Source organism: Lissotriton vulgaris, unplaced genomic scaffold (assembly GCF_964263255.1).
Source record: "Lissotriton vulgaris unplaced genomic scaffold, aLisVul1.2 SCAFFOLD_1851, whole genome shotgun sequence".
Taxonomy (NCBI): Eukaryota; Metazoa; Chordata; class Amphibia; order Caudata; family Salamandridae; genus Lissotriton; species Lissotriton vulgaris.
The window spans coordinates 155,122-170,141 of NW_028240813.1; the positions used below are offsets into that span (position 1 = coordinate 155,122).

At 39.8% G+C, this 15,020-nt stretch overlaps 9 non-coding genes across 9 annotated transcripts; all 9 read right to left on the bottom strand.

Annotated features, from left to right (window-relative positions):
• Positions 1 to 789: 789 nt before the first annotated feature.
• Positions 790 to 862, bottom strand: TRNAV-CAC (transfer RNA valine (anticodon CAC)). The gene has a single exon. It is a non-coding gene; the product is annotated as a tRNA-Val (tRNA).
• Positions 863 to 3,390: 2,528 nt separating this feature from the next.
• Positions 3,391 to 3,463, bottom strand: TRNAV-CAC (transfer RNA valine (anticodon CAC)). The gene has a single exon. It is a non-coding gene; the product is annotated as a tRNA-Val (tRNA).
• A 300-nt stretch (positions 3,464 to 3,763) lies between these two features.
• TRNAP-UGG (transfer RNA proline (anticodon UGG)) lies at positions 3,764 to 3,835 on the bottom strand. The gene has a single exon. It is a non-coding gene; the product is annotated as a tRNA-Pro (tRNA).
• A 2,083-nt stretch (positions 3,836 to 5,918) lies between these two features.
• On the bottom strand, positions 5,919 to 5,991 carry TRNAV-CAC (transfer RNA valine (anticodon CAC)). The gene has a single exon. It is a non-coding gene; the product is annotated as a tRNA-Val (tRNA).
• A 300-nt stretch (positions 5,992 to 6,291) lies between these two features.
• TRNAP-UGG (transfer RNA proline (anticodon UGG)) lies at positions 6,292 to 6,363 on the bottom strand. The gene has a single exon. It is a non-coding gene; the product is annotated as a tRNA-Pro (tRNA).
• A 4,659-nt stretch (positions 6,364 to 11,022) lies between these two features.
• On the bottom strand, positions 11,023 to 11,095 carry TRNAV-CAC (transfer RNA valine (anticodon CAC)). Its single transcript has one exon. It is a non-coding gene; the product is annotated as a tRNA-Val (tRNA).
• A 300-nt stretch (positions 11,096 to 11,395) lies between these two features.
• Positions 11,396 to 11,467, bottom strand: TRNAP-UGG (transfer RNA proline (anticodon UGG)). Its single transcript has one exon. It is a non-coding gene; the product is annotated as a tRNA-Pro (tRNA).
• Positions 11,468 to 13,642: 2,175 nt separating this feature from the next.
• On the bottom strand, positions 13,643 to 13,715 carry TRNAV-CAC (transfer RNA valine (anticodon CAC)). The gene has a single exon. It is a non-coding gene; the product is annotated as a tRNA-Val (tRNA).
• A 300-nt stretch (positions 13,716 to 14,015) lies between these two features.
• TRNAP-UGG (transfer RNA proline (anticodon UGG)) lies at positions 14,016 to 14,087 on the bottom strand. Its single transcript has one exon. It is a non-coding gene; the product is annotated as a tRNA-Pro (tRNA).
• Between the last annotated feature and the right edge of the window lie 933 nt (positions 14,088 to 15,020).

A 15,020-nucleotide genomic window follows, 5' to 3' on the forward strand; every position in this document is an offset into this window, starting at 1 on the left:
AATCCCTACTTTTCAAGTGACTGCAAATGAAGTCATTTCCGGCACTTTTTGGCCGGTGCAAGGTAACAAAAACACATGCCAACTTTTAATACAAATCATTGGTCTCTTTATTAACGCGCACTGTCAAACATGGGGCTTTCACACGTCAGGTAAACATGATAACCAATACACAACAGAAGCAGATGTAGTTTGCTTATCAATGCCAGGATAGAATAGTTGTGAATTGAGTAATAGAAGGGCCCCTGAATTGATACTTATTATATACAGCCTGTAAGATAGTGAAAAATGCAGGCTAGGAAAGGAGATGCAAATATCAATGTATTAGAAAAATACATAAAGAGGAGTGATTTGCTTTTATTCATTCAAGGCTAGAAAAAATCAACATACTATTGCAAGCATTCATACACCACCAAATAGAAATAAACAATTCTGACATTAAACGTAAAGGTGACGATGCATTTGTATCATCACCTTGAGAAGGGTCACCGAGGAATTGAGCCCAGGGCTTCTGCACTTAAACACCAGAAACACTCCACTAAACTAAGATGCCTGTTGGTGCCAACAATTCCCAAAGTTAATGCATGTTCTAGGTGAGCAATGAACAGAATGCAGGGCTCTTATGAAAGCGAGGTCTGTGAATCAACAGATACATCCACATGCCAATTACTTTAGTGTTTTTAAGAGAATTCACTTTCTTGGAATGAGTCTGCATGAAACCATCTTCAGGGCCTGGACAATTTCATGGCAAAACGGCACCTCTCAACATTGCAGCCAAGACAATATAACAACTGTTTCTGCCCGGTTTCGAACCGGGGACCTTTCGCGTGTGAGGCGAACGTGATAACCACTACACTACAGAAACAGAAGTCTACAGTTGATTCTTCTGTGATGAAACTTCTCAAAACAGGCTATTCCAAGGGCCTCTGGTTTTCGATTTCTTTCATGCAACCTTCCCAGACAGCCCTAGCTGAACGCTTGTATATGCCATGCAAGTTCAGCATTTTTGCAAAATGCTTAAAGAGAAATGTTTCCTATTTGCTCAGGCAGGGCAAGGTTAAAAGCATGAGACTCTAGCAAATATTCATCCACTACTGCAAAGAGAAAATTGATATTGGCTTTGAAATGCATAATTCAATACTACTTTAAAAAAGCACCAATGAAAGGGCTTGTCCGGGATTTGAACCCGGGACCTCTCACACCCAAAGCGAGAATCATACCCCTAGACCAACGAGCCTTCGAAAGACCCTCACCTCTGAAATGCTAATACCAGCTCTAAGCACGCAATGAAGATCATGCTGGGGACTTTTTCATGCTTGGTCTGTGAATACACATGAAATTCAGTGTCAACTTACCCTTTCTCAAATGATATCACTATCATTTATAAGTGTCCCCTTTTATTTTGTCCCAGCATTGGACACGTCTTACAGGAAGTCAGCACTTATTTATCTATTTCTGCAGTGGCTAGACCCTAAAGAGAAAGAATAAAAAGCTGTTCATAACAACATAAGAAACACATGTTGCATTTTTTCTCAAATGCTTATTCCCTTTGTGCAAATCGGAATGCCAAGCTGAATAACTGGGTCACAGATTCTGGCTAATTATCTTTCCCTTGAATGCAAGTAGCAATAAAAACTGCCTAATGCAGGACTAAGGCATTCCTTGCAAGCCTCTAACATCATAACATAACTGAGCTGCTGGTAGCAAGCTAAGCAATACCTTCCCAAAATGAGAAGTACATGTGCTAATCCGCTCAATCAGCGCTCGATCAGGCTCGATCAGGCGAGATATAGAAAAAGGTGGAAAGGGTCCAAATGGCTGTCCCTTCCTTTTTAGGGTGGGTCCTTCTGACTATCATAGGATTGCTTGTAAGAGTGGCCAGGGTCAGAGAAAAAACTTTCAACCCTTCTTAGTGTTCTATCCAGAAGCAGGCATGTTCTGTGCCTTTAATTTCAGGCTTTTCCCAGCAGTCTCTGTTCTGCCTATGTAAATTAACAAAAGCAGTGCTTATTCATCACTTACTCTAATGTCCTTACTGTCCAGAAAGCTCTGCCTAAGTATGCTTTTTTTCTTTTTCAGTGAAATTCTAAATGTTTTTTCTGCCCAGTCTATGGCAGTAGAATGCTGCTTATGATGCCACATTTTGTTGAATCACCAAGGTACAACTACAGAGGAATATATGAGTCTGAACGACATGGAACTCTTAGCTAACACATCACAATGTGTGATGCTTGCCAACCAAGCACTAGATTCTGGAGCGCTGATGATCAGAACATTCTGCTCCTGAAGGAAAGGAAAGACAGCTTGATGGAAAATAAAGTCTCAGTTTATATTAACGCTCTCTCTCTCCCAATATCTATCTATCTATCTATCTATCTATCTATCTATCTATCTATCTATCTATCTATCTATCTATCTATCTATCTATCTATCTATCTATCTATCTATCTATCTATCTATCTATCTATCTATCTATCTATCTATCTATCTATCTATCTATCTATCTATCTATCTATCTTTATATATGGATACCTGCGTACACATACATATAGATATGCCATGCATTCCTTTAGATTTGTTCCAACCTCTTACCATTTATTTGAGAATCCCTACTTTTCAAGTGACTGCAAATGAAGTCATTTCCGGCACCTTTTGGCCGGTGCAAGGTAACAAAAACACATGCCAACTTTTAATACAAATCATTGGTCTCTTTATTAACGCGCACTGTCAAACATGGGGCTTTCACACGTCAGGTAAACATGATAACCAATACACAACAGAAGCAGATGTAGATTGCTTATCAATGCCAGGATAGAACAGTTGTGAATTGAGTAATAGAAGGGCCCCTGGATTGATACTTATTATATACAGCCTGTAAGATAGTGAAAAATGCAGGCTAGGAAAGGAGATGCAAATATCAATGTATTAGAAAAATACATAAAGAGGAGTGATTTGCTTTTATTCATTCAAGGCTAGAAAAAATCAACATACTATTGCAAGCATTCATACACCACCAAATAGAAATAAACAATTCTGACATTAAACGTAAAGGTGACGATGCATTTGTATCATCACCTTGAGAAGGGTCACCGAGGAATTGAGCCCAGGGCTTCTGCACTTAAACACCAGAAACACTCCACTAAACTAAGATGCCTGTTGGTGCCAACAATTCCCAAAGTTAATGCATGTTCTAGGTGAGCAATGAACAGAATGCAGGGCTCTTTTCAAAGCGAGGTCTGTGAATCAACAGATACATCCACATGCCAATTACTTTAGTGTTTTTAAGAGAATTCACTTTCTTGGAACGAGTCTGCATGAAACCATCTTCAGGGCCTGGACAATTTCATGGCAAAACGGCACCTCTCAACATTGCAGCCAAGACAATATAACAACTGTTTCTGCCCGGTTTCGAACCGGGGACCTTTCGCGTGTGAGGCAAACGTGATAACCACTACACTACAGAAACAGATGTCTACAGTTGATTCTTCTGTGATGAAACTTCTCAAAACAGGCTATTCCAAGGGCCTCTGGTTTTAGATTTCTTTCATGCAACCTTCCCAGACAGCCCTAGCTGAACGCTTGTATATGCCATGCAAGTTCAGCATTTTTGCAAAATGCTTAAAGAGAAATGTTTCCTATTTGCTCAGGCAGGGCAAGGTTAAAAGCATGAGACTCTAGCAAATATTCATCCACTACTGCAAAGAGAAAATTGATATTGGCTTTGAAATGCATACTTCAATACTACTTTAAAAAAGCACCAATGAAAGGGCTCGTCCGGGATTTGAACCCGGGACCTCTCGCACCCAAAGCGAGAATCATACCCCTAGACCAACGAGCCTTCGAAAGGCCCGCACCTCTGAAAAGCTAATACCAGCTCTAAGCACGCAATGAAGATCATGCTGGGGACTTTTTCATGCTTGGTCTGTGAATACACATGAAATTCAGTGTCAACTTACCCTTTCTCAAATGATATCACTATCATTTATAAGTGTCCCCTTTTATTTTGTCCCAGCATTGGACACGTCTTACAGGAAGTCAGCACTTATTTATCTATTTCTGCAGTGGCTAGACCCTAAAGAGAAAGAATAAAAAGCTGTTCATAACAACATAAGAAACACATGTTGCATTTTTTCTCAAATGCTTATTCCCTTTGTGCAAATCGGAATGCCAAGCTGAATAACTGGGTCACAGATTCTGGCTAATTATCTTTCCCTTGAATGCAAGTAGCAATAAAAACTGCCTAATGCAGGACTAAGGCATTCCTTGCAAGCCTCTAACATCATAACATAACTGAGCTGCTGGTAGCAAGCTAAGCAATACCTTCCCAAAATGAGAAGTACATGTGCTAATCCGCTCAATCAGCGCTCGATCAGGCTCGATCAGGCGAGATATAGAAAAGGTGGAAAGGGTCCAAATGGCTGTCCATTCCTTTTTAGGGTGGGTCCTTCTGACTATCATAGGATTGCTTGTACGAGTGGCCAGGGTCAGAGAAAAAACTTTCAACCCTTCTCAGTGTTCTATCCAGAAGCAGGCATTTTCTGTGCCTTTAATTTCAGGCTTTTCCCAGCAGTCTCTGTTCTGCCTATGTAAATTAACAAAAGCAGTGCTTATTCATCACTTACTCTAATGTCCTTACTGTCCAGAAAGCTCTGCCTAAGTATGCTTTTTTTCTTTTTCAGTGAAATTCTAAATATTTTTTCTGCCCAGTCTATGGCAGTAGAATGCTGCTTATGATGCCACATTTTGTTGAATCACCAAGGTACAACTACAGAGGAATATATGAGTCTGAACGACATGGAACTCTTAGCTAACACATCACAATGCGTGATGCTTGCCAACCAAGCACTAGATTCTGGAGCGCTGATGATCAGAACATTCTGCTCCTGAAGGAAAGGAAAGACAGCTTGATGGAAAATAAAGTCTCAGTTTATATTAACGCTCTCTCTCTCCCAATATCTATCTATCTATCTATCTATCTATCTATCTATCTATCTATCTATCTATCTATCTATCTATCTATCTATCTATCTATCTATCTATCTATCTTTATATATGGATACCTGCGTACACATACATATAGATATGCCATGCATTCCTTTAGATTTGTTCCAACCTCTTACCATTTATTTGAGAATCCCTACTTTTCAAGTGACTGCAAATGAAGTCATTTCCGGCACTTTTTGGCCGGTGCAAGGTAACAAAAACACATGACAACTTTTAATAAAAATCATTGGTCTCTTTATTAACGCGCACTGTCAAACATGGGGCTTTCACACGTCAGGTAAACATGATAACCAATATACAACAGAAGCAGATGTAGATTGCTTATCAATGCCGGGATAGAACAGTTGTGAATTGAGTAGAAGAAGGGCCCCTGAATTGATACTTATTATATACAGCCTGTAAGATAGTGAAAAATGCAGGCTAGGAAAGGAGATGCAAATATCAATGTATTAGAAAAATACATAAAGAGGAGTGATTTGCTTTTATTCATTCAAGGCTAGAAAAAATCAACATACTATTGCAAGCATTCATACACCACCAAATAGAAATAAACAATTCTGACATTAAACGTAAAGGTGACGATGCATTTGTATCATCACCTTGAGAAGGGTCACCGAGGAATTGAGCCCAGGGCTTCTGCACTTAAACACCAGAAACACTCCACTAAACTAAGATGCCTGTTGGTGCCAACAATTCCCAAAGTTAATGCATGTTCTAGGTGAGCAATGAACAGAATGCAGGGCTCTTTTCAAAGCGAGGTCTGTGAATCAACAGATACATCCACATGCCAATTACTTTAATGTTTTTAAGAGAATTCACTTTCTTGGAACGAGTCTGCATGAAACCATCTTCAGGGCCTGGACAATTTCATGGCAAAACGGCACCTCTCAACATTGCAGCCAAGACAATATAACAACTGTTTCTGCCCGGTTTCGAACCGGGGACCTTTCGCGTGTGAGGCAAACGTGATAACCACTACACTACAGAAACAGATGTCTACAGTTGATTCTTCTGTGATGAAACTTCTCAAAACAGGCTATTCCAAGGGCCTCTGGTTTTAGATTTCTTTCATGCAACCTTCCCAGACAGCCCTAGCTGAACGCTTGTATATGCCATGGAAGTTCAGCATTTTTGCAAAATGCTTAAAGAGAAATGTTTCCTATTTGCTCAGGCAGGGCAAGGTTAAAAGCATGAGACTCTAGCAAATATTCATCCACTACTGCAAAGAGAAAATTGATATTGGCTTTGAAATGCATACTTCAATACTACTTTAAAAAAGCACCAATGAAAGGGCTCGTCCGGGATTTGAACCCGGGACCTCTCGCACCCAAAGCGAGAATCATACCCCTAGACCAACGAGCCTTCGAAAGGCCCGCACCTCTGAAAAGCTAATACCAGCTCTAAGCACGCAATGAAGATCATGCTGGGGACTTTTTCATGCTTGGTCTGTGAATACACATGAAATTCAGTGTCAACTTACCCTTTCTCAAATGATATCACTATCATTTATAAGTGTCCCCTTTTATTTTGTCCCAGCATTGGACACGTCTTACAGGAAGTCAGCACTTATTTATCTATTTCTGCAGTGGCTAGACCCTAAAGAGAAAGAATAAAAAGCTGTTCATAACAACATAAGAAACACATGTTGCATTTTTTCTCAAATGCTTATTCCCTTTGTGCAAATCGGAATGCCAAGCTGAATAACTGGGTCACAGATTCTGGCTAATTATCTTTCCCTTGAATGCAAGTAGCAATAAAAACTGCCTAATGCAGGACTAAGGCATTCCTTGCAAGCCTCTAACATCATAACATAACTGAGCTGCTGGTAGCAAGCTAAGCAATACCTTCCCAAAATGAGAAGTACATGTGCTAATCCGCTCAATCAGCGCTCGATCAGGCTCGATCAGGCGAGATATAGAAAAGGTGGAAAGGGTCCAAATGGCTGTCCATTCCTTTTTAGGGTGGGTCCTTCTGACTATCATAGGATTGCTTGTACGAGTGGCCAGGGTCAGAGAAAAAACTTTCAACCCTTCTCAGTGTTCTATCCAGAAGCAGGCATTTTCTGTGCCTTTAATTTCAGGCTTTTCCCAGCAGTCTCTGTTCTGCCTATGTAAATTAACAAAAGCAGTGCTTATTCATCACTTACTCTAATGTCCTTACTGTCCAGAAAGCTCTGCCTAAGTATGCTTTTTTTCTTTTTCAGTGAAATTCTAAATGTTTTTTCTGCCCAGTCTATGGCAGTAGAATGCTGCTTATGATGCCACATTTTGTTGAATCACCAAGGTACAACTACAGAGGAATATATGAGTCTGAACGACATGGAACTCTTAGCTAACACATCACAATGCGTGATGCTTGCCAACCAAGCACTAGATTCTGGAGCGCTGATGATCAGAACATTCTGCTCCTGAAGGAAAGGAAAGACAGCTTGATGGAAAATAAAGTCTCAGTTTATATTAACGCTCTCTCTCTCCCAATATCTATCTATCTATCTATCTATCTATCTATCTATCTATCTATCTATCTATCTATCTATCTATCTATCTATCTATCTATCTATCTATCTATCTATCTATCTATCTATCTTTATATATGGATACCTGCGTACACATACATATAGATATGCCATGCATTCCTTTAGATTTGTTCCAACCTCTTACCATTTATTTGAGAATCCCTACTTTTTAAGTGACTGCAAATGAAGTCATTTCCGGCACTTTTTAGCCGGTGCAAGGTAACAAAAACACATGCCAACTTTTAATACAAATCATTGGTCTCTTTATTAACGCGCACTGTCAAACATGGGGCTTTCACACGTCAGGTAAACATGATAACCAATACACAACAGAAGCAGATGTAGATTGCTTATCAATGCCAGGATAGAATAGTTGTGAATTGAGTAATAGAAGGGCCCCTGAATTGATACTTATTATATACAGCCTGTAAGATAGTGAAAAATGCAGGCTAGGAAAGGAGATGCAAATATCAATGTATTAGAAAAATACATAAAGAGGAGTGATTTGCTTTTATTCATTCAAGGCTAGAAAAAATCAACATACTATTGCAAGCATTCATACACCACCAAATAGAAATAAACAATTCTGACATTAAACGTAAAGGTGACGATGCATTTGTATCATCACCTTGAGAAGGGTCTCCGAGGAATTGAGCCCAGGGCTTCTGCACTTAAACACCAGAAACACTCCACTAAACTAAGATGCCTGTTGGTGCCAACAATTCCCAAAGTTAATGCATGTTCTAGGTGAGCAATGAACAGAATCCAGGGCTCTTATGAAAGCGAGGTCTGTGAATCAACAGATACATCCACATGCCAATTACTTTAGTGTTTTTAAGAGAATTCACTTTCTTGGAATGAGTCTGCATGAAACCATCTTCAGGGCCTGGACAATTTCATGGCAAAACGGCACCTCTCAACATTGTAGCCAAGACAATATAACAACTGTTTCTGCCCGGTTTCGAACCGGGGACCTTTCGCGTGTGAGGCGATCGTGATAACCACTACACTACAGAAACAGATGTCTACAGTTGATTCTTCTGTGATGAAACTTCTCAAAACAGGCTATTCCAAGGGCCTCTGGTTTTAGATTTCTTTCATGCAACCTTCCCAGACAGCCCTAGCTGAACGCTTGTATATGCCATGCAAGTTCAGCATTTTTGCAAAATGCTTAAAGAGAAATGTTTCCTATTTGCTCAGGCAGGGCAAGGTTAAAAGCATGAGACTCTAGCAAATATTCATCCACTACTGCAAAGAGAAAATTGATATTGGCTTTGAAATGCATACTTCAATACTACTTTAAAAAAGCACCAATGAAAGGGCTCGTCCAGGATTTGAACCCGGGACCTCTCGCACCCAAAGCGAGAATCATACCCCTAGACCAACGAGCCTTCGAAAGGCCCGCACCTCTGAAAAGCTAATACCAGCTCTAAGCACGCAATGAAGATCATGCTGGGGACTTTTTCATGCTTGGTCTGTGAATACACATGAAATTCAGTGTCAACTTACCCTTTCTCAAATGATATCACTATCATTTATAAGTGTCCCCTTTTATTTTGTCCCAGCATTGGACACGTCTTACAGGAAGTCAGCACTTATTTATCTATTTCTGCAGTGGCTAGACCCTAAAGAGAAAGAATAAAAAGCTGTTCATAACAACATAAGAAACACATGTTGCATTTTTTCTCAAATGCTTATTCCCTTTGTGCAAATCGGAATGCCAAGCTGAATAACTGGGTCACAGATTCTGGCTAATTATCTTTCCCTTGAATGCAAGTAGCAATAAAAACTGCCTAATGCAGGACTAAAGCATTCCTTGCAAGCCTCTAACATCATAACATAACTGAGCTGCTGGTAGCAAGCTAAGCAATACCTTCCCAAAATGATAAGTACATGTGCTAATCCGCTCAATCAGCGCTCGATCAGGCTCGATCAGGCGAGATATAGAAAAGGTGGAAAGGGTCCAAATGGCTGTCCCTTCCTTTTTAGGGTGGGTCCTTCTGACTATCATAGGATTGCTTGTACGAGTGGCCAGGGTCAGAGAAAAAACTTTCAACCCTTCTCAGTGTTCTATCCAGAAGCAGGCATTTTCTGTGCCTTTAATTTCAGGCTTTTCCCAGCAGTCTCTGTTCTGCCTATGTAAATTAACAAAAGCAGTGCTTATTCATCACTTACTCTAATGTCCTTACTGTCCAGAAAGCTCTGCCTAAGTATGCTTTTTTTCTTTTTCAGTGAAATTCTAAATGTTTTTTCTGCCCAGTCTATGGCAGTAGAATGCTGCTTATGATGCCACATTTTGTTGAATCACCAAGGTACAACTACAGGTGAATATATGAGTCTGAACGACATGGAACTCTTAGCTAACACATCACAATGTGTGATGCTTGCCAACCAAGCACTAGATTTTGGAGCGCTGATGATCAGAACATTCTGCTCCTGAAGGAAAGGAAAGACAGCTTGATGGAAAATAAAGTCTCAGTTTATATTAACGCTCTCTCTCTCCCAATATCTATCTATCTATCTATCTATCTATCTATCTATCTATCTATCTATCTATCTATCTATCTATCTATCTATCTATCTATCTATCTATCTATCTATCTATCTATCTATCTATCTATCTATCTATCTTTATATATGGATACCTGCGTACACATACATATAGATATGCCATGCATTCCTTTAGATTTGTTCCAACCTCTTACCATTTATTTGAGAATCCCTACTTTTCAAGTGACTGCAAATGAAGTCATTTCCGGCACTTTTTGGCCGGTGCAAGGTAACAAAAACACATGACAACTTTTAATAAAAATCATTGGTCTCTTTATTAACGCGCACTGTCAAACATGGGGCTTTCACACGTCAGGTAAACATGATAACCAATATACAACAGAAGCAGATGTAGATTGCTTATCAATGCCGGGATAGAACAGTTGTGAATTGAGTAGAAGAAGGGCCCCTGAATTGATACTTATTATATACAGCCTGTAAGATAGTGAAAAATGCAGGCTAGGAAAGGAGATGCAAATATCAATGTATTAGAAAAATACATAAAGAGGAGTGATTTGCTTTTATTCATTCAAGGCTAGAAAAAATCAACATACTATTGCAAGCATTCATACACCACCAAATAGAAATAAACAATTCTGACATTAAACGTAAAGGTGACGATGCATTTGTATCATCACCTTGAGAAGGGTCACCGAGGAATTGAGCCCAGGGCTTCTGCACTTAAACACCAGAAACACTCCACTAAACTAAGATGCCTGTTGGTGCCAACAATTCCCAAAGTTAATGCATGTTCTAGGTGAGCAATGAACAGAATGCAGGGCTCTTTTCAAAGCGAGGTCTGTGAATCAACAGATACATCCACATGCCAATTACTTTAGTGTTTTTAAGAGAATTCACTTTCTTGGAACGAGTCTGCATGAAACCATCTTCAGGGCCTGGACAATTTCATGGCAAAACGGCACCTCTCAACATTGCAGCCAAGACAATATAACAACTGTTTCTGCCCGGTTTCGAACCGGGGACCTTTCGCGTGTGAGGCAAACGTGATAACCACTACACTACAGAAACAGATGTCTACAGTTGATTCTTCTGTGATGAAACTTCTCAAAACAGGCTATTCCAAGGGCCTCTGGTTTTAGATTTCTTTCATGCAACCTTCCCAGACAGCCCTAGCTGAACGCTTGTATATGCCATGCAAGTTCAGCATTTTTGCAAAATGCTTAAAGAGAAATGTTTCCTATTTGCTCAGGCAGGGCAAGGTTAAAAGCATGAGACTCTAGCAAATATTCATCCACTACTGCAAAGAGAAAATTGATATTGGCTTTGAAATGCATACTTCAATACTACTTTAAAAAAGCACCAATGAAAGGGCTCGTCCGGGATTTGAACCCGGGACCTCTCGCACCCAAAGCGAGAATCATACCCCTAGACCAACGAGCCTTCGAAAGGCCTGCACCTCTGAAAAGCTAATACCAGCTCTAAGCACGCAATGAAGATCATGCTGGGGACTTTTTCATGCTTGGTCTGTGAATACACATGAAATTCAGTGTCAACTTACCCTTTCTCAAATGATATCACTATCATTTATAAGTGTCCCCTTTTATTTTGTCCCAGCATTGGACACGTCTTACAGGAAGTCAGCACTTATTTATCTATTTCTGCAGTGGCTAGACCCTAAAGAGAAAGAATAAAAAGCTGTTCATAACAACATAAGAAACACATGTTGCATTTTTTCTCAAATGCTTATTCCCTTTGTGCAAATCGGAATGCCAAGCTGAATAACTGGGTCACAGATTCTGGCTAATTATCTTTCCCTTGAATGCAAGTAGCAATAAAAACTGCCTAATGCAGGACTAAGGCATTCCTTGCAAGCCTCTAACATCATAACATAACTGAGCTGCTGGTAGCAAGCTAAGCAATACCTTCCCAAAATGAGAAGTACATGTGCTAATCCGCTCAATCAGCGCTCGATCAGGCTCGATCAGGCGAGATATAGAAAAGGTGGAAAGGGTCCAAATGGCTGTCCATTCCTTTTTAGGGTGGGTCCTTCTGACTATCATAGGATTGCTTGTACGAGTGGCCAGGGTCAGAGAAAAAACTTTCAACCCTTCTCAGTGTTCTATCCAGAAGCAGGCATTTTCTGTGCCTTTAATTTCAGGCTTTTCCCAGCAGTCTCTGTTCTGCCTATGTAAATTAACAAAAGCAGTGCTTATTCATCACTTACTCTAATGTCCTTACTGTCCAGAAAGCTCTGCCTAAGTATGCTTTTTTTCTTTTTCAGTGAAATTCTAAATGTTTTTTCTGCCCAGTCTATGGCAGTAGAATGCTGCTTATGATGCCACATTTTGTTGAATCACCAAGGTACAACTACAGGTAAATATATGAGTCTGAACGACATGGAACTCTTAGCTAACACATCACAATGTGTGATGCTTGCCAACCAAGCACTAGATTTTGGAGCGCTGATGATCAGAACATTCTGCTCCTGAAGGAAAGGAAAGACAGCTTGATGGAAAATAAAGTCTCAGTTTATATTAACGCTCTCTCTCTCTATCTATCTATCTATCTATCTATCTATCTATCTATCTATCTATCTATCTATCTATCTATCTATCTATCTATCTATCTATCTATCTATCTATCTATCTATCTATCTATCTATCTATCTATCTATCTATCTATCTATCTATCTATCTATCTATCTATCTATCTATCTATCTATCTATCTATCTATCTATCTTTATATATGGATACCTGCGTACACATACATATAGATATGCCATGCATTCCTTTAGATTTGTTCCAACCTCTTACCATTTATTTGAGAATCCCTACTTTTCAAGTGACTGCAAATGAAGTCATTTCCGGCACTTTTTGGCCGGTGCAAGGTAACAAAAACACATGACAACTTTTAATAAAAATCATTGGTCTCTTTATTAACGCGCACTGTCAAACATGGGGCTTTCACACGTCAGGTAAACATGATAACCAATATACAACAGAAGCAGATGTAGATTGCTTATCAATGCCGGGATAGAACAGTTGTGAATTGAGTAGAAGAAGGGCCCCTGAATTGATACTTATTATATACAGCCTGTAAGATAGTGAAAAATGCAGGCTAGGAAAGGAGATGCAAATATCAATGTATTAGAAAAATACATAAAGAGGAGTGATTTGCTTTTATTCATTCAAGGCTAGAAAAAATCAACATACTATTGCAAGCATTCATACACCACCAAATAGAAATAAACAATTCTGACATTAAACGTAAAGGTGACGATGCATTTGTATCATCACCTTGAGAAGGGTCACCGAGGAATTGAGCCCAGGGCTTCTGCACTTAAACACCAGAAACACTCCACTAAACTAAGATGCCTGTTGGTGCCAACAATTCCCAAAGTTAATGCATGTTCTAGGTGAGCAATGAACAGAATGCAGGGCTCTTTTCAAAGCGAGGTCTGTGAATCAACAGATACATCCACATGCCAATTACTTTAGTGTTTTTAAGAGAATTCACTTTCTTGGAACGAGTCTGCATGAAACCATCTTCAGGGCCTGGACAATTTCATGGCAAAACGGCACCTCTCAACATTGCAGCCAAGACAATATAACAACTGTTTCTGCCCGGTTTCGAACCGGGGACCTTTCGCGTGTGAGGCAAACGTGATAACCACTACACTACAGAAACAGATGTCTACAGTTGATTCTTCTGTGATGAAACTTCTCAAAACAGGCTATTCCAAGGGCCTCTGGTTTTAGATTTCTTTCATGCAACCTTCCCAGACAGCCCTAGCTGAACGCTTGTATATGCCATGCAAGTTCAGCATTTTTGCAAAATGCTTAAAGAGAAATGTTTCCTATTTGCTCAGGCAGGGCACGGTTAAAAGCATGAGACTCTAGCAAATATTCATCCACTACTGCAAAGAGAAAATTGATATTGGCTTTGAAATGCATACTTCAATACTACTTTAAAAAAGCACCAATGAAAGGGCTCGTCCGGGATTTGAACCCGGGACCTCTCGCACCCAAAGCGAGAATCATACCCCTAGACCAACGAGCCTTCGAAAGACCCGCACCTCTGAAAAGCTAATACCAGCTCTAAGCACGCAATGAAGATCATGCTGGGGACTTTTTCATGCTTGGTCTGTGAATACACATGAAATTCAGTGTCAACTTACCCTTTCTCAAATGATATCACTATCATTTATAAGTGTCCCCTTTTATTTTGTCCCAGCATTGGACACGTCTTACAGGAAGTCAGCACTTATTTATCTATTTCTGCAGTGGCTAGACCCTAAAGAGAAAGAATAAAAAGCTGTTCATAACAACATAAGAAACACATGTTGCATTTTTTCTCAAATGCTTATTCCCTTTGTGCAAATCGGAATGCCAAGCTGAATAACTGGGCCACAGATTCTGGCTAATTATCTTTCCCTTGAATGCAATAAGCAATAAAAACTGCCTAATGCAGGACTAAAGCATTCCTTGCAAGCCTCTAACATCATAACATAACTGAGCTGCTGGTAGCAAGCTAAGCAATACCTTCCAAAAATGAGAAGTACATGTGCTAATCCGCTCAATCAGCGCTCGATCAGGCGAGATGTAGAAAAGGTGGAAAGGGTCCAAATGGCTGTAGCTTCCTTTTTAGGGTGGGTCCTTCTGACTATCATAGGATTGCTTGTAAGAGTGGCCAGGGTCAGAGAAAAAACTTTCAACCCTTCTTAGTGTTCTATCCAGAAGCAGGCATTTTCTGTGCCTTTAATTTCAGGCTTTTCCCAGCAGTCTCTATTCTGCCTATGTAAATTAACAAAAGCAGTGCTTATTCATCCCTTACTCTAATGTCCTTACTGTCCAGAAAGCTCTGCCTAAGTATGCTTTTTTTCTTTTTCAGTGAAATTCTAAATGTTTTTTCTGCCCAGTCTATGGCAGTAGAATGCTGCTTATGATGCCACATTTTGTTGAATCACCAAGGTACAACTACAGAGGAATATAT